At 39.7% G+C, this 25,664-nt stretch overlaps 1 protein-coding gene across 2 annotated transcripts in view; it reads right to left on the reverse strand.

Annotated features, from left to right (window-relative positions):
* Window positions 1-25,664, reverse strand: part of peak1 (pseudopodium enriched atypical kinase 1) — a 101,756-nt gene that overhangs the window by 37,398 nt on the left and 38,694 nt on the right. For both annotated transcript variants that reach the window (XM_023955628.1, XM_023955627.1), the window contains exon 3: window positions 7,721-7,797. The gene's annotated coding sequence lies outside the window, so the exon portion shown is untranslated. The remainder of the gene's footprint in view (window positions 1-7,720; window positions 7,798-25,664) is intronic.

The following is a 25,664-nucleotide window of genomic DNA, read 5'->3' on the forward strand; positions in this document are numbered from 1 at the left end:
AGTTCAATTTGTAGGTTTTGGTATCAGAACACACAACTAGTAAGTAAACTGTGTCCAACTGATGCATTTTGGCTTTTAAAAAGTAGGGACCGACCCTCAGGAAGGGGTTTAAAATGAAAATTTCCAAATCCAGAAAGGAGATAACAGGAAAGCAGATTTTGAACGTGGATTTTTTTTCTGTTGGGTCAAAACCTTTTCAGTGTAAACAGTGTGATGAGTCCTGTTTTTAAAGCCATTGGAAAAAAAATGTTAGGCTTTAATTTGACCGTACTGTAACAGTACTCACCGGCTTTCTCCGCTAACAGAGAGACTTTCCACTGACCTCATTTTCTATCAATCCATATTCTACACTCATTTTTTCAAGAGTAGCCCAATGGATTTGAGGCATCAACCAAAGCCCAGAAACTAATGCTTAATTACTGAATAGATGTATTACTGATTAATAAGTTTACATTTACTAGTTTAAAGACCCAGTCCAATCCTTTTTTGATCTATCGTAAAGGTGTTTCCAGTGGTCTTTTAATCATATTCATGCTGTTATTGCCACAATTTACAAAAAAAAATGTTTTTTTCTAGGACATAGTTTCTCCATGGCAGCAGTTGTTCATTAGAAATTCACCTCTTTGTGGGCGGCACCACTGGTGCAGAACAACCGCACCTTCCCTTCCTTTCAACCATTACCTCCGTGTTTACACTCTCTCCAGCTAGCTCACAGCCCCTCACACACCCAACCAAACATTACTGGTGAAACAATAATGTCGAGCAATATAGGAGCTATCCAGCCATACAGTTTTGGGCCAGATTCCAGCTCAGGCGAGGAAAACAAAGACATAGGATACATGGTTCTATTTGTCTGCAGGTGGATGCATCAGAATGGACCTGAGCAGGGAGATTGCGGCCCACCCAGCGGGTTTTTCTTACATTACAATTACGCTCTTTTTCAGTTCATAATGGTTTGAATTAGGGCTGCATCTTCTTCTTTCTCTTTCGGCTTTTCCCATCAGGGGTCGCCACAGCGAATCATCGTTTTCCACCTCACTCTGTCATGGACATCTTCTACCCTAACATTAGCCAACTTCATGTCCTCTGTTAAGACATCCATATATCTCCTCTTTGGCCGTCCTCTTGCCCTCCTGCCAGGCAGCTCCATCTCCAACATCCTTCTACCAATATATCCACTGTCCCTCCTCTGAACATGTCCAAACCATCTCAGTCTGGCTTCTCTGACTTTGTCGCTAACATGAATTAGGGCTGCATGATATGAGGAAAACTTGTGATATGCGATATTTGTGATCAATATTGCGAATTGCGATATAACTTTCGATACATGAATAAATTGCAAAACAACCAGAAACATTATTTCCATTTTACTGCAACAGTTTAAGTAAGAGTCAACATATCTTAAATTGTACTCCAAATGACCCTCGTCTACACAGGAGGCAAGCATCAATTGGTCAATGATGTAAAGAGGTCCATCCAATTGTTCAAATGCATAAAAGGATTTATTTGATTCGTTAACTACTTCAAGCTGTCATAAAATTGTTTTGGCACATTTAAGGTAACTATTTATTGAGATTTTCAACAACTTTTGCAACATGCGTACTGCAAAGCTCGTTTTCGTACTAACAATAAATTTGCGGTTTATTGTGCAGACCTAGTTTGAATAAAAAACTACTCAGAAAGGAAATCTTAAATTTTTTATTTATGTCCTCCATCATGGGAAAAATGCCACAGGAGCATGCTAAAAACACCATTTTGATCGAAGCTGGTCTTTAAGTTAGTCTTTGTCTGACAAGCATGTAAGGGTTAATGGCCGACGAAGTGTGCATTATCACTTTTTAACGCACGCCGCGGAAGTCTGAACCGTCTGACGCGATTGCTTCCACGAAGTGTGTTAAAAAGTGATAATGCATACTTCGAAGGCCATTAACCCACTCATACCATGGTCACTTAAAAAAAAGCAATACATTTTTTCCAATTTGGATCACTTTTCTCACAAAAAGCGGACTATTTGTTACTTGATGAGGCGCAACAAATAGTCCGTTTCACGCCGTACACCACCGCTGCACTCAAGATTCGGCGATATAAAGCAATATAGATGTATGCTAATCTTTCCGATGGGTTGAATAAAGCATCAGTTCAGAGAGAAAGTTCACCTCTTACCGCTTGTTTTTGCCCAGATGTGAAGCAAAAGGTTGTTTTAAAGAAGCCAGCGCAGTGATACAAAACATTTAAGCTAGGTGACCGGAACTTCGTTTTTCTCCGTGCAGTTATCCTGTGGTATATCACTTTTTAATGCACACCCAGCAGCCAATCAGAATCGAGTATTCACCCGGACCATGGCATAATAGAAGTTATTCCTCCATGATGAAACTGTATAAAAAGAAACACTTTCTTCCATTAAGTCTTTGTCTCTTTGAAATGTTAAAATGTCTTCACCAAAGCCTGTCCCGTTTGGGAATAAATGTCCCAATTTCAAACTGAAAAGCCGGCTCTGAATGCCTTCCAAAGTGAAGAATTTTAGTCCCCAACAGCCAGTTAGCAGGCATTAAAACAAAGACACGTTAAATCACCAGCTTCACAATGTCCAAGCTCCCCCCAAAGAAGTTCAGTCTCTTTTTATTGGCGGTAATTGGGAAGTGTTATCAATTCTGTTCCCCTCTCTATTTTTTCCTACGGCGGCGAGCTGCAGCAGAAACAGCCTTTCATTCTTTGAAGAAAGTGGGACAAGCTTTTGCAGCAGCTTTTTGGTCACTCGCAGCCTCCCTCTATAATTTCAAACATGAACCCCTCCCCTCCCCCTCCAAAAAATCCTAGAGTAGATTTCTATGGAAGAATGTGAAGGCTCCACTCTTGTCTTACATTTGCAAACAATAATGTCATCTTGTTATGTAAATAGTCCTTTTACTTCAAGGCGGGCAAACTACGGCCTGCCGTCCATACGCCGCCCATTAAACTATTTAATATGTCTCGCCAAAGTGGATTAAATTATATTGATTATCCTTAACAATGTTTTATCTTCCCTGTAATTCCTATTGTCTCCCGATAGATTGTGCTCTACAAATATGTTGACCTCTGCTTAGGTGCAGAAATTTATTTTGTATTCGTGGGGTGTTGGAAGATTTGTCTTTTTCTGACATTTGTGTGGGTTTTCCAAGTCAGACAGTCATTTTTCTAATCATTCCTACACCCTATGAACGCAGCATTTCTCTAAGTTTGCGGTTGATGCTATAGGCACTAAAATGAGAACAAAAGTCACTGTTTTGAGGGGAAAAAATTTCTGTTAAAAAAAAAAAAAGATTCTATATAAGACATTACTTCTCTTATGATGTTAATTACCAAACCACTCTACACATCTGCTCCTGGCCCTTATGTAAAATTTTAGAACCCTATGGCTACGTTCAAACTGCAGGCTGAAACGACCCAATTCCGATATTTTTGCCCCTATGCGACCTGTATCTGATCTTTTAGGCCGCCATTACACTGCATGGTTCAAGTGACCCAATTCCGATTTTTTCATCTCATTTGGCACAGATCGGATATGACCGGTGAGCGTGTAAGCAGGACAAAAGCGCATGGATTCCGTTTTTCTCAGATCGGATACAGGCCTCTCTCATATGTGGAAATAAATCGGAAACGAATCGGATACGTGCATTTGCGTGTGCCATGTAAGCAGACAAATCGGATATTCCCCAGTAAATGCGAGTCGTACCTCAGTGACGTCAACTCAGGACACCAGCAACTGAGATCACATGACTTATTAAGGTGCTTTTTGTGCGCTAATTTTGCTGTCAGCGTGTTACCTTTCAGCACGTCTGCAAACACTTCTTCATTCAAAACTCAGAGAGAGCCGAGCAGCCCTCCTTTTTACTCCCCCGCGCATCCCCTCAGAAGCGCCCAAGGCAACGCCTCCTTCCGTCGCCGCCTTGCCTCCATGACAACCGCAATCACAAAAGTCCGAAAGAGGTCCGCGCAAGGCGGAAATACTGCTACATAGTCCTCAGAACGTCTGCGTTTGATAGTTTCAGCATTGTTTAGTGTAAATGCAAAAATCGGATACGGGTCACTTTTAAAAGATGATGTAAGCGGGTCGTCAAAAAAAATCGGATATAGTCAGAAAATCAGATATGAGCATCAAGACCTGCAGTGTAAATGCGGCCTTAATGACAGTCTGAACGACACAGATTCGATCTTTTCAAATGCGACCCAGGCCACTTGGGTATGTGGTCCTGAATCCGATACATATCCGATCTTTTGAAATGCGACCTCCGTCTGACCGGCCAGGCTACATGTATCCGACCCGTACGTCATCGATACGCTACAAACATCATCATTCTGCGCTGAAGTAGGCGGGAACAAGAACATATACATCAACCATGGCGGACGATGCTGCTGAGACCAGTCAGTGGACGGGAACCGAGGTCACCGATTGGATTAAATTTTTGGGGTGACGGCTCTATTTAGGCCAAACTCAAGGGCTCTTATCATTTGAAAACATTTCCAGCGAAATGGCCGAACGTGGTGTTGAACCTTTCGCGTGATTATTTTTTTTTTCCTTTTCCGACCGTGGTCAAAAGCATGGGGGACCGAAGGCGGATCCTCCTCCGGGGGTTCACTTCCCCGTTCTGACTGTCAGATTCTTCAGAGCGGGTTAATAAAGAGTCAATAGCATTTATTCTGGGGGAAACCTTCTTTTATTACCGTTCTCCTTCCTCCGTAACACACAACATGAATTCGTGCCCCCAACACCGTTCCGTTGCCCCCCTGTCACTCCTTCCTGCGCTGCACGGGCGCGGCCCCAGCACATACACATCCCCATTCCACAACGGTACAGACGATCCTGGCTCCAATGCCTTCTTAAAATGAAAAGAATGTAATTGTGCTGGCTCCTTCGTGAAAATAAATGTTATGATGCAAAAAGAGCTCCGCTGTTGACAACACTGTTGTTGACATCCATTGTTAAGGTTTGCTAGTGACGTCGTTCACCGTTGAGTACTCTTCTGCGCATGCGGGTCAATTCTAGGTCATTTCACGTTCACACAGGACACCACAAAAATTCGCGTTTAATTGGAAATGTGAACGGCCTTGCAAAAAAAATAAAAAAAAAAAAAAAAATTTTTTTTTCAACAAATCGGAATTGAGCATTAAGCCCTGCAGTGTGAAAACATTTGTCCACCCCTGTTTCAGGTGCATATAGCAAATGATCATTTAAAACATTTTTTTCCTTCAAATAAATAATAATTTCTACTGTTATTTTTTATTACTTACTAGTTTCGTGCCTCCTTTGGAGGCAATATTCTTTGCGATGTGCTGGAAAAACGGTCCTAGAAATTTGCAGATCACTATTTTAGTAATTACCTTCACAATAAATATTTGTAAAGCTGTTCCTTATCCTGCTTTTTAATCATTATGCTTTTTTTGTTGCTTTTAGATCAGCGTGAGTGGTCATCCGGATTCTTACGCTTGATTTTTTTTCTTGTAAAAGGCTAATATTTATGTCCTCGTGCGAGTTTTTTATTCATTTATTTTTCTTTAAACCTTCGGCTCTTCTGGGTGTGTTCTTTCAACTGTCAGAGTTATTTTCTCCTTCCTGTTTGTGATGTTTATTTCTCCCTAAAGACTGGAGTTTGGTCATTTCTGCCACAACCAAGAAGCAAAACAAAATAACTTCGCTTCAGATGAGTTCACAGCAAAACAACAGATGACATAAGCACACATCGTCTGTTATGCTGAGTGAAATGGAAGATGGAAAAGAAGGGAGGGAGTCAATCAAGAGACCAAAATAAATGATTTAGCTTCCCCAAGCATCAACATCCTCCCTCCAGCTAATCACTCTGTGAGATTCACAGCAAAGTGCTAGTGATTCTGTGTTTCTGGCTGTGTTATGTTGTCAAAAGACACAGCAAAGGCAAAAGCGTTTCCTCTATTCATTCCACAGTAATGGGAACATAGTGATTTTTACAGATATTTGTCTGCAATTCACAGTCAGAAAATGACTACTTTTAATCAGACCAGAACTAAAGTTTACAAAGGTACAATCAAGCCACATATCTCTTTTCAATGATAGAGGACATATATAAAGAAAACTAAGCTCAAAATTGCATTTCTTTGTTCAAATTATTATAAAATAGGAGGAGATGAAAAAATGCAAATTGACAAAAAGATTGTATTTGTAATATTGCAAACACGCTGGGTGGGCCACAAGCTCTCTGCTCTGCTTCATTCTGATACATCCACTTGTAGACGACTAGATCCATGTACGTCTTTGTTTTCATGGTCTGAGCTGGTATTTGACTCAAAACTGGAAAGCTGAATAGCTCCAGTTTTGCTCACCATTTTTGTTGCACCGCTAATGTTAGGTTGGGGATGCAAGTGGGCGAGTTCACACATTTATGGGAAATGGCGTATACTTATATAGTACTTTTTCTACCTTCTTCAAGGCCCAAAGCGCTTTACAGTCACAGACCCATTCACCCAGTCACACACACATTCACACACTCACACTCACTTTATAGTGTACAAAGTAAGAATTACACAGTAGTAACAGCAAATACTGTGAAACAGACATATGAAGTGATTGAATTAGAGGCAGCATATTCTGTTTATTTTAGGAATAGGTCTATTTTTAGTAGATTTTGAACAGTTTCTTTAAGAAGGTTTTAGAAAAGTGGAGCCAGAAAAGAAAATAAGCAGCAATTACATTATACAATAGAAACGAGTGCTGTTCTTCAGTGGAGAGTGAATGGATTCTAGAGCAAAGCAACCACCATTAAATGATAAAGATCCCTCTTGGTAAAAAGCTTTAAAAGACAGAACATTAGCTTGAACAAGTATTTCGTTTCCTTTTGCCTCCTGTAGCCCCATTTGGTTTTAGTTGATGCACATCTAATCAATCCTTCAGGATGTCATTAAGAAATGGGGTTGAACAATATGCAATTTGATGTGATTAGTGCTGGTGAGAAGAGCCTTGCATAATCCACCATGTTTACAAGTCTTTCAATGCAATATCTGTATTGTATGAAGAGGTTGTTTTTAGATTACTGGTATGTTTTTCTGATAGGTAACTAAATTTCATCTTTTCTTTCTGCTTCTCCTGGATCTTCTTAATGCTGCTCCTGGATAATTTTTTACTGCAGAGTAAGAACTTTTCTAGACAGAAATGTAGATCTAACAAAGGTATTAACTCAAATGAGGGAAGCATAAAATGATTGGTTGGAGGAGACGAATGTAGTCTTCCAAGATTATAGATGGGAAATTGTAGGATTTGTATTTTATTCCACTTTAGTCTTTGGTTCAATGCACAGAGTGCAATGTGTAAAAGCAAACCAGACTAAACGAAGGCATGAAAATGAACTCCTCACCATTGTGGACAGCACCTAAATAACATATGCTCTTTGACCATTTTCGTGACCAACATGAATGAGATGAAGCAGAGAAAAGGGGCTTTTCTTATCGGCTTCTTGATGGAATTATGTACTTGCGCAAACAGTTGAAGAGTTACAGTAGTTGAAAGAATGTAAACACTGGATAAAGCTTGTGTGTTAAAGAGTTAAACTACACTAGTGGTCAAGCAACGAAATAGCAAATTACAGAGGAGCAAAAACAGCTCAGGACAAACTAAACTGAGACATATCAGCTATATGCATGCTAAAATCTAAGAAAAGACATAAAGATCAAGATATACATACATATGAACACATAGAAGACACAAGTAACTTACAGAGCAATGGCTCAAAGTTCCAAACTGGTCGCCATGGAGTATTAGTTGGAGGAGCGAAGAGTACCAACCACTGGAACCTGGAGATGACAGAGACAGAAAACAGAGACGGACAAGGTAAACAAACTGCACAAAAGAGAGGAAGCAGAATAAATGGAAAACCAAAGAAAGGGTGCGTCTATGTGAGTGGAAATGAAAGAAGCTTTTTGTGAGGGCTCGAGAAATGTCCTAAAATCACGAGAACATCTAGGCCCCTTTTTAGAGTAAGACTTCAACACAAGGAGAGCAAATTTATAGAAACTGATGTGACAATGTCATGTAGTTCAACATAAGCTCAACTCAAATGAATCAAGGTATAAAACTTAGTTTCAAGAAGTTTTAAAGTTTTATTTTTAGCTGAGTTTACAGGACAAATTTATGGGAAAATGGTAACAATACCTTTTTTGTGAGTATTTAGGTCACTTAATAAATAATTAATTGTACAGTTTGTGTAGAAAACATACAAACCCAAAAGTGTAAGGTCCACTGAGATCTTTTTAATTTGGAAATTTCTTTGAGCAATGTCTGTTGAAGATGCATCATTACAAAAATGGGAGATTTATAGATGCATTTTCCCTAATAGAAAAGCTGAAAACACAGCAGATATTGATGCCACCAAAGGACATTACTTCTAATAAGATGCAGATACACAGGATTTTTTTTTTTCCAGAAAATAATGAATTTTTTTTGTCATGTTTTGCGTTTGATAGAATAGAACATCCACTTTGTTCTGATCCTTTCAATGCTAAAAATAAACTGGAGAGTGGTTCTCCTAATCCAGCTGGTGAGTTCAATGGCAACTGTGACGGGAGAACATACTTAGTGTCAACAAATCAGAACTGCTCTACCCAGTTTTCAAATTCCATCTTTCTTCATTTTAGATTTTGTAAGAATCCTTTGATTAGACATGAGTAGTGGGATTCTTTGCAGTGTTGCTATGCAACAAGAAAAAAATATGGGGGGACAAAAGGCAAAACCCTAGTTTCCTATTTAGGATTTCGTGGTAAGAAGTCGGCTGGGTTAATGCATGCGCAGATGGAGCGTCTTGTTCGAGATATAAATAATCGCAGTCGTCTCTGGAGCCTTGGCTTATTTTTTATTAGCTTCCTTTTATGCTTTAAATGAAAACAAAGAAAAAAACAGAAAAAAAGAAACTTTTGAAGTTCCGCCGAGACAGAACTCTCAGCACATTAGCAAGTAAATATAGGTGTGTTTGAAAGTAGTACTATTGTTCAACTGTTTCAGACTCATATCTGGAAAAGTCAGGCTGAGATCTCCGTCAATTCCTGCTTCTGTCAACATGACAGCCAGTAAAAGAAATCTACCTTAACAGATTTTTGCCCTTTTTCATTCAGACATGACAGTACTTATACTGTTATATGACATTTAATGAAGCTGCTCTGTTTCAGCAACAATGTATAAAAAGTATATAAAGGACAAAACAGGAAAATGGAGTCTCAGCAAGACAACACAGAAACTTTAAAGAAGAGTTCTGCAGAACTGCACAGTAGCAGGTGAAATGTGAAATTAGTTGACTGAGAAGCTTTCTATGGTATGGTCAGAACTGAAGAAGAATTTGGCTTATATCTAAATACATAATGGTTTTCTGTTGCAATGGCTAAAGCTACGGTCACATGCACCCGTATGGGTTGACCTGTACATGTGGTGAAGAGCAGCTATTCTTCTTAAGGGGAGCACAAGTGTGTCTTGCAGTTCCCTTGAGCCACGTTGAAAATGGATTGTACGATTGTTGTGAATGTGGCAAGTCTGTTGTGAAGTATTTGTAATGTAAGTTGCACACACATTAATGATGCATGAGCGACGCTAGTCGTCAGTAAAGCATTAGTCACAACTGCCCTGATACATGCGTGTGGCTACATATTATTTACGTACACGGAGGGAGCACGCACTTCCAGGTGGTTTGTGCTGTCCACAGGATTTGGAGAGGGGTCAAAAAAGAAGAATCTGTCCGTCGTGCCTACTTCACCCTTTTGCGTGTTGTGCAAGTATTCTCTATGACCTGTTGCCTGAACATTTTCACTCTGCAGGTTCACTAAGTGGTCTACGACCTTCCTTTTTTGTGGATACCTCTTACAGGTCTGCCCATTTATCACCTGCAGACAACTCTCCTCTAGCTGTGAGGGCAGGTGAGACTAAGCCACCACAGAGGAAACATTCTGATTTTGGGTTTGTTTAAAATTAAATAAAAGTATAAATTCTGACAATGTTAAAAAGATTTAGCTAACCAGCCATCGTCTGATCGAGGACTGGTGAGGCTCCTTAAATGAGGGACATGAACACTCCTATCGCCTCTTCAAAGATCTTTAGTCCACGCCAACATCGATAAAGCACCACAAGTGAACTCCTGTGGTTGTTAAAAATGTTTACAAACTAGGGATGTCCTGATCAGGCTGTTATTGTTCACTCTGATCTGAGTCATTTGATTTGAGTATCTGCAAATACAGAGTCCTAATCCGACACTTTTGTAAAATATATATAAAAAAAAAAACAGCTCCAGAATGTCCCCCATTTTTTTTTATTGGGATTTTTTGTATTCATTTAAGACTTTAAGACATTTAAGGCAATTTTGTGAAGTAGCTTGAACATTCTGATCAAAGCCTATCCTGGCTACTTGTAGGCGAAGGCAGGGGACACCCTGGACGCTTCGCCAGTCTGTCGCAGGGCATTTTTGATCAGATGTAAAATAATATTTCCATTAAAAACGATAGGTGACTTTCTTTTAAAATTTTGCTGTAGCATAAAGATGACTGAGTATTCACAACAAGCTCATATCAATGTAAAAATGTATTAGTTTTGGTTGTCATTGAGAGATTATGGATTTTGTTTTTTTATCCCTTTTTCCTGGAGCTTGCACTTTGTAGGGGCCCCTTGGCAGCCGTCTGTCTCTTGGCAGCAGGAGAGTGCCATTTTCATTAAAAGTAACAAAAACCTGGTCTTTTTTTCTTTTAAAATGTCTTTGATATATTAAACGTCTAGTATAGTATTAATCTGTAATGATAAGCTTCAAATCTATTGCATAAATCCTAAAAAGAAAAAAAAAAATATCCAACCTCGGATCAGGATGCAACATCCGATTCCGATGGAATCTGAAACTACATGATCGGGCCTGATTTCCAATCACATGATTTGATTGGGATATCTCTATCATATACCTTTACTTTAAAAAAATATTTAATGCAGCACATTGTGTTTATAAAAAAGTGGGTGTGTGGTTTTTCCCCCCAACTTTCCTAGATTTTTTTTCTCCCCTAACTTGAACCCAGACTGTCAGAGTTTTGTCAGTTCTCCGGAACTGTTGGCTGTGCTGTTGTCAATATTGCTTGTCCTGGTCATTAAAATCACATCTTCTTGCTGGCAGACTGTCGTGGTGGATGTGTGTTTATCCCACAGACTGTCAGGGTTCATTAGTTTGAGATGCAAGTGGCTTTGCCATGTGCTGGTCTGAACATTTCTCACAAGCTCTACAAACAGAGTGCAACCTCTCCATATGTCTGCACAGCCCCCCCCCCCCCCCCCCCCCCCCCCCCCCCCACAGCTCAACAGGGCATTGCCTTTTTTTGGTAAACATTCGAGGCTGATGCCGGAATTGCCCTTTAACACTTACACCTTTCTTACTGCCTTGACAGCTAGATATGGATTGTCGGCTGACAAAAAATGGGCAAACCCAGATCAAATTTGACCTGCACGAAATAGCAAGATTGAAGACCGCTCGGTGAGCCCATACACCCAAAATGTAAAGCACATTATTTTCTTTGGACATGCTGCGAGTGACAGGTTGTTGTTAACACTTCTTTAACATGCTAGGGTAAGTCAGGATGAAGTACTGTAGGTGAGATGTGTCGAACAGATTTCTCATTTTTCCGACTCCCCCAACCCTATGGACACCAATAGGAGCCATTTGTGTTGTTTATGTTACAAGTGTGTGCCCCTTGTGTGCAGCCTGACTGTTAGAAATGAGGAAATTAGACAATTAGAGCAGCACTTGAGTGGACATCCTACTGGCGCCCTAAGGGCACTTACATGATACCTACACATCCCATGCATATGCAATTTGCACAGGGTCAACTACGGGCCTGCACCCCCCCCCCCCCCCCCCCCCAGTAAAAACTACAATGTGGTGTAAGAGCACTTTACAACAGCATCATCTAAATGTCACAGCTGTGTGTAACTTACATTATCCTTAAGAATATTAAATATCCATATGAGCATCAAACACACCTGTGCTTCCCTTAGGGTACGGCCGCACCGGTCTACAACCCTCTATGGGCCCAGATAACCCAAAAACCCACGGTAACTAGGCCTGCACAATATACCGCAAATTTATCGTTATCGCAATATCCAGCTCTGCAATATGCATATCGCAAAAGACGGCGAATATCGCAATAAATCGCAAACCCAAAATGTGTTAAAACAATCTTCTAGCAGCTTGAAGCATTTAATGAATCAAATAAATCCCTTTATGCTTTGACCAATCAGATGGACGCCTTCCCATTGTTGACCAATCAGATGGAGGCCTATTATGTTAACCCTGGTCCCGAAGAGCCTCAACCCTGCCTGTTTTCCAGCTCTCCTTAACCAGCTTGCTGTTGATTGGCTGACTCAAGTGATTTCACATCCTGATTGACTGAACACACCTGATTTTGGTTATGATTATCGAGCAGTCTAGGGAGAATTGGAAAACAGACAGGGTTGAGGCTCTTGAGGACCAGGGTTAGCCACCCTGACGTTTGTCCCCCATGTCGATGAGGGTCATTTGGAGTATAATTTTTAAACTGTTGCAATAAAATGGGAATGATGTTTTTGTTTATTTTTCTATTTGTTTATTTACCGCAAATTTATCGTTATCGCAATATTGATCACTAATATCGCATATCGCAAGTTTTCCTCATATCGTGCAGCCCTAACGGTAACCACACGGGTCAACCTCATCCAGGTGCATGGGACTAAAACTTAGAGCATATGCTTTGCTTAAATCAGGTTTACAGATGTATCTGTCAGTTGCTCCTGCCACCTTTTTGCTCTTTCATGCTGCCCTGATTTGAGGATTCTTACTTGATTGTGAGCCTAATCTGTTTTTTTTTAAATAAAGAAAAAAAAACCAAGAATAAAAGAATAATTGAATCAATCCATCTAAATACAGATGAACAGTTCTGTCATGCTTAGGGGGTCGCTAGTCTTCAGTTATGAATGTAAAGAAAGAACCTGATAGTACCGTGAGCGATAACAGACACCAACCTGCTTGTGCAGAGAGCACACAAAAGCTTTGATATTTATAAAAGTGAAGTGGAAGAACTTTTAGGAAGAAAATGTATTTTATGTCTTGGTCTTTTAAATACAAAATGACATTTAAACCACCAGTGTTCTCTAGCATACAAAGTATATGGCTGAAAATGATCCAGAACAGAACAAACCATCCTTCAGTTGTAAATGTACCATTCCTGAACAAATATTTTAGTTTAGTGTCAGTCTCTTTTTCATTTCAGTGCATTGTCTTTGATAAAGAGCTTCCAAAGAGATTCCATTAAGCTCCTTTTAGTGCCACTCTACTGTGGCATCATTTTTCCTCACAGGATTATTTTAGAGCTTTACCGTTTGGTTTGCACAGACTTAATCTGTGTCACCCCTTAGACCTTCTTCCTCCTGATCTCAGGTGACCACATCCTCCTGTTCTGCTTCACAAACACCAGCTGCTTCCAAGTCTAGGTGGGACCTGTAAACACACTTACTCTCATCATGCAGTCCACAGTTTTTTGTTCACCATCTTCCAAATTCTTTTCTTTTTTTTTAAATCTCCCGGAGGACAGATGAGGTTAAGAGAGTAAATTAACCGATTAGTAAACACTGTGGCTTTTATTTTTGAAAGGCTTAAAAACTCCAAGGCAGATTTGAGGCTGGCCTGCTCCCAGATGTCTAATCACTGAACAGAACTTATCATTTGAAGGACGAAAAATCAATAAAGTCATGAGTCTTCTTTGGAAAATAGTTCCCTAGTTAGCGGTGTTTTTTTTTTTTTTTTTTGAGAGGCTGTTTTAATTTGCTCCCATTCGCCAGCATCGTTAAAAAATGTTCTCAAAGACATTTATCTTCCTATTGAACTCAGCTTTACCCTGCCAATACATAACCAATCTCCCTCATTCGCTGAATCACTCTCATGAAAGCAGTCTTATAAAGACTCGGCAAACCAACTGGATCACAAAACCAGCTGAATGAACAAAACGTATATAAAATAAAACAATAAGATCACTAAAACAAAATCAAAACATGTAAGTCTGGTACAAACAACAGTCAACAGATTTTGGGCAGTGTTCCTTTGTCATCAGGATTAAAGTATTCTGACTCTGAAATCCACGGATTGCACACAGAGCTGCCAAACAACCACAGACAGACAAATGCACTTTACTCAGACAACAGTCAATTGACTTATTTACAGCAACAAACATCTTTTTCACTGCTAACTTCACGGATTTTCCCAGGCGGATTGTCCAAAAAGGTTGTTTGACACTCCACACCCCTACCGCCAAATCCCAGTTTACAGGATCCCTCCTGGTCTCTTTGGGTTTATGGGGTTCCCCTACCAGGAATTTTTTAGGCATGTAGCAATAGCGTGTCTTTTTCCTTAACATGGCATGTTCTGTATTGTTCTAATCTGTGGCCGAGCCCAAAAATTAGAAAAAATAAAAGCACAGGAAGCATTTACACAACAACAGGGCTCAGTGGAAGACCACAGACAAATCAGCACTTACAGTCCTGAGCTCCCTGGTAAAGTTCATGCCACACGCAGACGCAAACACAAACACAGATACAAACTGTCAGCAACACAACACACACTGGCAAGCAGTGATTGCAATTAACTTGTAGGGATGTTGCTTCCTTTCAGTGAACTCCACCTCATCTCTGTCTCAGTACCAACCTACTCTGCAGCTTTGTGAGTTTAATGCTGCACTCGTCACGTTCTACACCCAACTCTTCTGAGCTCTGACATTCAACGTTCAACAGCACATATTTATGTTTTGTTGTAAGGCGACAATGACAAGTATTTATCAACAATTGTAAAACTATATTTTTCTCTTTTTTTCCAGAACTACAGCTGGTTTTTGAGCTAACCAATGACTGCTATCCTGTACCATAAACAAAAAGCAAAAGGGAGGGACAAACTATTTACAGATAGAGCTAAACTTTGAGGACTTTAGACTAGTGGTTGAGTGACAATCGGCACAGATATTTGTTATTTTGACATATATCGGTAACTATCCTTTTTTTATTTTTTAAATGCTTCAGGTCAATTTTAAAGGTCCTATATCATGCAAAATCATATCTTCATATCTACAGTATTTATTTACATTTTTATATGATCTCATAAAATATGCAACTGTGCCAAGGAACTCCCTGGGTTTTTTTCTTTTTGTTTCAAGTTTTCGAAAAATAGAACATTAAATATGCTACATTTTTTATTTAATTTACTATGAAAAATTTCAGGGAACTGTTCACTTTTTTTTAATATAGAACAACTTATAAAAGATGCTGCTGGGCCTGCTACTCCCTGTACTTCTGTGTTTATTTTCTTTTTTATTTTCACTGTTATTTTCAAATAAACAGTTGATTATCTGTGTTTGTATTATTCTAAATGTTGTTCCAAGTATTTTCACTTCTACTGCAAATGAATATTGACCCAAAATATCAGTAATCTGTCGTCTTGACAACTACTTTTCACTATCAATATCAGCTGATCTCTATTTTCCAAGTTTTTGTGTGAAATGCGTCAGTCGGATAAAAAATAAAATGATAGGATTCAAAAAGTTTTCAAGTACGGTTATCATGATGATAAAATAGCCACAGAGCCAAAAATTGTTGATAAGATGGTCCATTAAAAAAAAAAAAAAGAAAAAAAAGAACCTTTTCCTGGATTTGTAAAAAGCTCACAACTCTGTGAGTTGATCTAATCTGACGTGTCTTTAATTTTAAATATACATCTATATGGAAGCCAAACGGTAAATGGCGTTTACTTATATAACGCTTTTCTACCTACAAGGCCCAAAGCGCTTTACAGTAACAGTCCCATTCACACACACATTCACACACCGCTGCTGAACACAGGGGCCCACCAACCACCAGAGGCAAGGTGGATCTTGCCCAAGGACACATCGACTCATGGCGGGAATCGAACCTGCAACCCTACCTACATGGGTCGACCGCCCCACCGCTGCACCACGGCCGGCCCCAAATCATAGCTGCTTGATTCTACCTACAGTTAAACCAAAAATAGATAATGTGTTGACCCTTTTTTGGGTTAGCCAATCTTGCTCTGTATTCGCACCAAAAAGATTCTCTTCTGAAACTTTACAGAAACTCCATCTGAGATCCCTGATCTGTGACTCTTCTGGACCTCTACATGGTGTGTAGATGTGGGATAGTGTAGTGGTTTGATGCCCTCACATCTTACCTGTAATGAAAATTTTCTAGAATCCGAACCTCTTTGCAGCAGGTAAACCAAGTTAAACCAGTACTAAACCCAAAACCATTCAGGTGGTTAAGTTTCTGATGGACCAGAAAGAGTAGGAAGAAAGTTAAGCGGATTACTTGTAAAGTTATAAAAAACAAAAAAAATATGAAAACATGTTTGTAACAGGGAACACTGTGAAAAAGACTAACTTAATGATCTTATTTTGAAGTTCTGCACTTCTCAATTGAGTAAAATAAACAAAAATACCAACGACGCAGTGCGAGACCCGCTTGAGACGCGCTTTAGTTATTTTTAGGATGCTGAAAACATCAGAATAATGGAACAGTGAGAGCACATCAGACTGCGTCAGGAACCAGATTTACTGCAGTCTGTTTTTATTTTGACAGAAACAAATGAGTTTTACCAGAGAAATCTAATGTCATCAACAAACTGAGAAAACCTAAAGCAACAGAAACTGAGAAAAACAAGCAACCAAAAAGAATCTAATTCTACATGAGGTGCATGCTTTGAAAAAACTGAGTTGGAAATACCACTCTGCTTAAACTGACCAAGACTTAACCAAACACTAGAGTATGTTAACTTTCCATTAAAGCATACATGTTTTTTAACTTCAGTTTAGAGGTGCAGATGAAGATGAAGAATCCTTTTTGTGAGCAAAATTAAATCAAAATTAATTCGACTAGTCTATTTTTTAAAATTTGTTTAAACAGGAAGCTTCTTTTGTGTTTTTTTACAGCACAGCGGGGGCTCAAGAAGATTCTAATTTCGAGAAAGAGCTTCAACTCAAATGTTTCATTCATAGCGATTGATTAGCATAAACTATAAAAGGAAAAGGAAAAAAAACTATTGTTAAGAACTGATACAAGGTAGTAAAGTAGATAAATAAGAAAGTAAGTTGATTAAGTTAGATTAGTTTTAAGGGGACATTCTGAAATGGCTTTTAATTGATTTTTTTTTTTAATTTAATTTTTTACCAATTTCTGTTTGATTTTATCTTTGTAAAGGACCTAGTGATTTTGTTCTGTAATTTGTTCTGTGTTCTTATGTCTCCACTGCTGTTCCAAACTACAATAAACGTTAAAAAAAAACAAGTTAGGCAGCTTGTCTGTGTAAAATAGCACTCATTAAATGGGATGGGGCTTGTCCAAAGCTCCACGTCCTGTTTAATTAGAGGCTGTCCCGTCAGTGTTGAAAGTCTCATCTCCACAGACCTGACTCTCATGATGGGATGTGATGGTGTCGCACACACTGGCTCGTGTCTTCATGTCAACTGCTTATATCAAACTGCTAATTGTTTGAATGTCGGCTTTGCTGTGAATTTGGCATCCAGAGTGATCATCCTGGATGACTGGAGCTCTGGGCTCAGCAGCCCAACAGGCCTCTGCTGCAGCAGATGGTAGGGCTGGAAAACACACTGCCTCCAGACTATTGAGGATCTGAGGAATCTTTTTGACCCAGTAATATATTTTGATGCCCCCAGGGGATTATTTAGTGTATGTCAATTGGCTTGGAACACTCAATTGGCGTGAACACTCTATTCTGATTGGCTGTAGGGTGTCTAATAAAAAGAAATTGCACTGTCCTAAATGACAGTCGGTAACAGGACCAACAGGAATTTAGAACATAGGTGGACAAAGGTAATTCCAGTTTATCTCAACAGTAAGACAGTAGAAAAGATCTCTGTCCTTCAAATGTCCCTATGATGGACATGACAGTATCTCTATTAAATTTTACCATCAACGGCAATGTTACCTTGAATTTAAAATAGTTCATAGCCAGCCTTTCTACCTTGCTTAGTTTATTACTTGATACAGAGTAAACATTTGTTTATAAATATTTGTATTATTAAATAATGAGAGAAATAGTTTGTTGATACACATTAACTGGTCAAAGTTAATGATGGATATTTCTTGCAATAAAAGCGATCCAGGAAACTACTTGTGGACTTTGATTTGTTAAAACAAATTTTGCTCAATCATCTGAGGGGTAAACTTTCCCTATGAAATATTGCAAGAGGCGTTTAACTTAGGTACCACTTTCCTTCGCTGTAGCAGAGCAAGGTAGGTGCAGGCTTGATAGCTGTTACCATGACAACTAGGGTTGTGCCGATGGACGATATCATCGTCCATCGTGATGGGTGACTGACATCCCGATGGAGAGACCACCATCGTGATGCCACGCCCCCGCCACGTTGCGCGTCGACACCATAAGCCGCGGTTACATGTACAAAATATCCTGATGGGATCAATGGTCGGATTAGAATCCAACCGTGTACATGGGCCCAGAAAAATGTTTTCAGAATATAAAAACGTTCACTAAGGTCACAATTTCGGTCGGAATAAATCATTCGCACACGCGCAGTATTCGCACATGCGCAGTTTGAAAACCGGAAGGGGATACAACTTCCGCCGAGCGGCTTTTTTTCCAAACTTTATTGAAGGTAACAATTCAATACAAAACGATAACAGCACCGAGCGGCTATATATATTGACATGTCAGCGCGGTAAAATACGAGACGATCTTCTAAACGTGCTTTTAATAATGTTACGGTTATTATGAAACACCTGTTCGCTCATCATTTGAATTTTAATCCGTGTGGTCAGTGCTTTTTCTGAACGAAGCCAGGATTAGCAGTATGCTAACACGGGCTAACAACATTAGCTTTGGGTGGTGCTGCTTGCTGGCTGCACGTAAACATGTAAGAATAACATCAGCCTTTATTTAGTCGGGACACGACTGGAAACACAAATCCACGTGATTGATTGAATGTTTTCTAAGGACTGAGCGACATTTCTGCTTTGAAGCTCAAACCGCTGTGTGTGCTGACGATCCGAGCTGTGCTCACACACACACGTTTAGACCCGGTTCTGAGTTCGGTTGCTTGTACCCCTAGAGCTGCGGGACGGATCGCAGTCTTAAATCTCTCACACATAGCGCTCATGTAACAAAGCGCACCCCCCCCCCCCCCTTCCCATCAAACATAAAGCTGTAAATCCGCCCTCCGCCGGTCCACTTCGCTAGTTAAGTGCGGGAGCGGACTACTTCTTTTCTATTTTGCTTGTTACTTTTTCTGTTAAAGTCACTTCCCTCAGTTTATACTGGATCATCGCGGATTAACCATTAGTTGGGAAATACAATGAAAAAAGCAAAATAACGAATAGCAGTTATATAAGAACGAAAAATGTAAAAATACCCCCCCCCCCCCCCCGACGATGTCATCGTCCATCCCGATGGTTGACAGCAAACATCGTCAACGGCCAAATTAGGGGACATCGCCCAACCCTAATGACAACGCATTGCGCCACGTGGCAAAAAATCTGCTTCTTGTGAAAAATGATTAAAACCTCAGAATTTAGCACAATTAAAGTACTAATACTCCATTTAAAATGTATCTCTTTTGTAAGTTATCATGGTATAGGTGGATAATGCCCAAGGAAGTGTTCATAATTAGAAATTAACAGGCAACGCAAATTCCTCCTGTTGCTTCCGCATCATAAATTAATTTCTGACAATAGACACTTCAGCAGGCATTGTCTCTTACTAATTTAGTACTGCCTAAACTTCATTAAAACTGTGCAGACTGTTGGGTTAAGAACATTTTGTTCCTTTAGTGTTTGTGCATGAAAACAAAAGAATTGTGAAAAAAATCAACAGTTTGACAAATGAAAACCAAAGTTTTTTTTCTTTGGGTGAATTCAGACCGGAAAAATCCTTTGTTTGGGATTGGTTCTGCTTAATTTGTTTCAGTGTTCGGTCTGTATTCAGACTGGCATCGAGCGTCCCATTCTGCTGCGAACCAAAGCTTGTAAACAAAACCATGTGACTAAAGGTCTCTTCAGCCATTGGCCAGGAACTATGAGGGCGGGTCAAAACAACAAGAGAAAGACGGACGTGCTGCGCTTTACAATTGTTTTCGGGACTGTTAACTTATTAAAACTTTATATTTCAATTAAAAGTTTTGAACTAGGCGGTGTGTGTGAGGAAACTAGCAACTGCAGTGATGAGGAGACGTTCAGTATGAAGATACGCTGCAAAGTGTTTATAACTGTCGGGAAAACTGTGAGAAACAATGTGTGTAGCGCAGTGACGTGCGGTGAGGTTAATGGCTGGTGAGGCACTGACGTCATCAGTCAGATTTACAAACATATGAACCATGAATATAAATAACTGAGTAACTTATTCACCATTTGATTGACAACAGTTAACGTTTTGTTTAAAATATAATTTCAACATGTTTTTTTTTTCATATACAAACTGCAGCATAGAAAAAAGCACAAACGTTATTATCGTCTTACCTTTAGTTGTAAATAAAGTCCATACGCCGCTCCTTCTGAAGAAAATGACTTGCCGCTTGCTATCACTTCTTCTAGTATTTTTAGCGTCATAATCTCAGGGCTCACCGGCGCCCCCTAACACGAGGCACGAGAACTGCAACATGAGGCACGAGAATGTCTGGCCTCACCCAGCGGCTTTTTCGCCGTCGTTTAGCGCTCAGCACAAGAAACACGTCCCTCACATACAGTTATTTATAAAAACAAGCACTGTGCATCATATACATCTGCTAAATTATTTAAACTCAGCTCATATAGTACAAGTGATTGAACCGACATACAGAGAGACAGCAGTACCGTCTGACTGCATAGGTATTGCGCAATCCAAGGTGAGGCTCAGCGGGCTGATGCCTCATCGCAGGTCACTTAGTATCTGAACGGCAAATGCGGAAATTCAGCGATTTTGAAAAGAAAAAACACCCAAAAATGGTACATTTAAATGGAAAATGACCGCAAAGCACAACTTACTGATTAAATATAATAATTGAATTTATTTTTTCTCTTTTCTTCCCATAATGACAGGTGAGGCTGTGCCTCACCTGCCTCTCCTGACTGCACGTCACTGGTGTAGCGCTAAAAATTGTTTTAATGAGCCAGCAGTCATCAAACCACATTCATTTCTCATCATTGTGGTGTAATTGCATTGTTTTTTAAGCAAATTCTGTGAAGGACACTACAAGGTAGCTCTTAGGATGTCGTCACAGCAGTAATGCGCACCTGCCACGTAACGAGACACAGAAAAGGATGTAAGAAGCATTTTCAGCTGTGTTAAAATAAACGTTCCAAAAAGTAAGCAGTCTGACCCTTTTTCTGTTTGATAACACGACAATCGTTGCTTTACATTTGTCTGCGGCTGATCGGTTCCGTCTTTCCTACACTGTTTACGTCATCTACGGAGGCCGTTTTGGTTCACTTGATCCGCTCCAAGGACGGATTGTATTCAGACTGAAAAAAATCTCAGAGCGAACCAAAGCTCAGTCCGATTGGAAAACTAACCGAGACCACCTCCAAAGATGCGTCAGAGAGCGGTTCCTGGACCAGGGTCGGCTTGAGTGCATTCATACCAAACATGTGTTCCGGATTATGAGAGGAAACAAACTTTGATCCGAACTAACTAAATCTGTTTGGAAAAAGCTATTGGTCAGGAACAGGTAAAGAATCATAGGTATCCTGACCCAGCTGGAGCAAATGTCAGCAGTTGTTGAAGGCTTGACAAAGGCCAAGAGAATGGGAGGAGAGGAATTCACATCAACAACAACACACACAAATGTGGTAAAGAATCTTTAGGCTGTCCAACTGAGTGAGTGAGAAGATAAGGCACAAATGCAGCTGTGCGAATGGGAGCGGTGGATGGAAGGAGCGGTGGATAGAGGAAGCGGTGTTAAGTGATACAAAAAGGGAGGGGGTAGAAAGGTAGGGAGCATATTTCAGAGTGGTTTATAATGAGATGGCCCCAAACGTAGTTGAATGAAGATGGAAAAGAAAGGAGGATGGTGGGAAAGCAGTCAACAAACATTAGCAATCTCATTTAGCTTGACTTCCACAAAAAGAGAATGGAGACATGAAAAAACATGACAGTGAAGTGAAACAGACTCTACTTTCAACAGTAAAGGTCCTTCAGTTCCCATCTGTGAACTGCTCCTTCAACTGTCATGCCATCCACGACAATTAGGAACTTGTGTTGAAGACAAAGGATGAAAAGCAAAACATCAGAGAGAATAAGGCCGAGCTAAATCCTCCCCATTAAAACAGAATTCCCAGGGAGCCGTATCAGTTGCATGATAGATCTTAACCCAACATTGGTACGCAGCTGTCAGCTTCTCGTCCACATGGTTGCAATCCCAGGTGACCTTCGGTCAGCTAAATACAAATTCAATAGAAATGTCAACAGCGAAATGCATTTCCAAAGGAAGGAACTGGTGACATCTAAGCCCTCATCAAGTTATTTTAAACATAAAAGGAATGAACCATGGAAGCAAACCATCAAGATTTGCTGCGTTTGAATGTATGTTATGCACTAGTGTCTTGAAACTTGGTCATTAAAAATACTGTATACAAAGACAACGTTTATTCTTAGCAAAATGTTCATAATATTATATTTGTCAGTCCGTTACAACATATTTAATGTTCTAATTTAAAACCACACATCACACCCATAAAATGAAATTCAGAAAAATAAATTGTTGGTTATCTTGGGCTATCTGCTTCGTTTAGTGTTCAACGCTTTAACACCAGAGCTTTAGCTCCACTGTTAACATTCTTTCAACTACCACAACTCTTCAACTGTTTATGCAAATAATGCAACACTTTTTAGCAGTGAAGTGTTTATGCAATCAACGTAAATCAGTCGATTCCGTCACAGAGAAATGCGGCTTTGCGCCATTTTGCCAGTTTTCACCGCATCAGATTTAGTTGATTCATGTATATCACATCAAAATACTAAGAAAAACAATACGTCAAAGAGCATACGTTTTTTTTAAGTCCTGCCGGCGACATCCATGGAGTTAAAGGCTTAGTTGTCATGTTGAGGTTTTATTTCTTCATTTTCATACTTTTATTACTTTACAAATGATCTGTTTCGGCTAACAGAGCCCCTCCTCTTTGTTTTTAGTTTGTGATTTCTGTTGCACATTATCAGGTCATTGCCACCGTCACCACAGTTGGGTCATGTTCAGATTTGTTTTCTTGCTTTCAGATCCAAGTTTTTTTGTCAGGAATTTCACTTTATTTAGTGACATTATTCTTGACGTTTCCATCATAGGCCACTTTTTCTCTTGTGGTCAAGTCATCCAACAACTTCTAAACAAAACCACACACTTGTAACCAGAGACTTATTTTCCTTTACGTGGTCAAATAGCATAACTACGACAAATTTCATTATAGTGAGAGCTCTGTTAAATTAAAGTGGGTTCTGTGATTGCCATTTTTTAAATAATCAAAACAAATTGGAAGAAATTTTGGCCTGACTTGTCTGTGCCTTTCTGTTGATCACTACCTTTTTTCCCGTGGTTCCTCTAAGTAACACTTTTGCACCAAACTACTTAAACAGGAGACAGAATCCGGAAAAAACGACAAAACCTCAGGGGTGTCCACATGAAGGAGGGATCCTCCCCCAGGACGGAGAGGGGATATACCAGAACTCATATAAAAGAATTAACTTATCTAACTCTAAAACTACATATTTATAGTCCAGCAAAGTATCTCATCCAGATGAAGTTGGGGGACAGCTGGGGGCGCGAGACGAGCCGGAGACAGAATCCACAGCTAAGTGTAGGAACAGTAATAGAGACAAGCCATAGACGAGGTACTTGGTCGGGTACAGGAGCACGGATGAGCCAACTGGAATCTGGAAGCACTCCCACTCCCACTTCATATGTGTGTGTGGGGTGGGGGGGTGGGGGTCCCCAAAATAAAAAAGAATCAAAATGACACACCTTGGTCTCCTACTTCACCTTTACTTTAGCCCTGTGTGTTCTAAAAGTGTTCGCTACAACCTGTCACCAGCAGCATGTCCATAAAAACATGTTGTGTAAAAACATTTTGTGCTTTGCAGGCTCACCAAGCGGTCTACAACCTTGATATTTTAATGCGGCCCATCTGTGTGGCATGTACAGGTTTGCCCCTTTTTTGCCCGCAGACAGCCTGTATCCACCTGTAACAGCAGTTGACACTACAAAAAAGAAAACTAGTCCATAAAGATTATATATGGACCATTACTCTGAACCCTATAAAGTTTATGGCTAATGAACAGGCTATAAGGTGACTAAATAATTGGTCTGCTATAGTTTAATGAACTTTACTGAACACCATCATTCACTTAAAGGCACACCAAGATCAACATTATCAAGTAAACAACTTGCTTTAGTTTAATCATTCTTTCATGTTTCTTTTCTCTGTTTGAGATGTGTGTGCGTCTTTACATAAATATATAAGTAATCTTGAAATTATCTTTTGGTTTAGTTTTGGTTTTGATATTGATAGTCAATTGGCTTTTGGTTTTGATCCTACATAGTATATTAAGACATGAAGCTTTAAAGACCCACTACAATGACAATTGTGTTTTTGGTGTTTTTAACAAATTCTTACAGCTTTTTTATGACATATATGAAGAAAATTAAGATTGAAATAGCTTTCTGAGTATTTATTTATTCAGATCGTGGTGAATCCGGAGCACACAAAAAATGCTTTTGGATAAAGCCTGTAGTTTTTATGAACAAACTAAAATCAGCAGGCCACAAGGTCCCTGCTCCGCTTCATTCTGATGGATCCACTTGTAGATGCCTAGATCTGGGTACATCTGGCTGTGTAGTGCAGTGTTTTTCAACCAGTGTGCCGCGGCACACTAGTGTGCCGTGGGAGATGGTCAAGTGTGCCTTGTGAAATTGCCCTCATTAACTGATCTAAAAACATTTCCCATCTCCAGGATTTCAGCTCTGTGTTCATCCAAACAGGCCCTGATAAAACACTGAGGAGTTAGGAATATAAAAGATCGTAAAATACTTTTTCTTTGCGTTTATTTTATTTTATTAAAGACATTTTGATAAGAATGACGGCAGCGCGATTCAGCTGCAGCTATAACTGTTTTCTGAAAAGTCCCGCAGCTTCTACTGTCTCCACGACTCCACCAATCATTCTTGAAGGCTTAATCACATGTCATCAGTCTGACCAATCAGAAGTGGTTAAAGTCTTCACTTCCTTGTCCCGATTTAGCTCGTAAAGTCGCTCAGTTCTAACAAAAATAGCAGCTAAAGCTCGTCTTTAGCGGTGTAGCTTTCCACAGAATCCGGTGTCAGACCGTGGAACAAGTGAACAAAACCATGAAGCTCCGAAAAGCGATCTCCGCCGGCCGTTTTTATGCACTACATCTCCCATGATGCATTGGGTTGTGAGAGTGACAGCGTAAAAGGAGTTCTGTTGTTAAACGTCTTGAAAACAACGAACACACTTCAAACTTTTTTTAAATCTTCTAACTTAACTTTTATTACATCTTTTAGAAAAACAGCTGCAACTTCCAGCTTTTTCTGCAATAATTATCACAAAAATGCATGTGAGATTGTGGAGGGGCTGTAGATCAATACAGACTATGAGTTTCTCC

The sequence above is a fragment of the Oryzias latipes genome, chromosome 6 (genome assembly GCF_002234675.1).
Source record: "Oryzias latipes chromosome 6, ASM223467v1".
Taxonomy (NCBI): Eukaryota; Metazoa; Chordata; class Actinopteri; order Beloniformes; family Adrianichthyidae; genus Oryzias; species Oryzias latipes.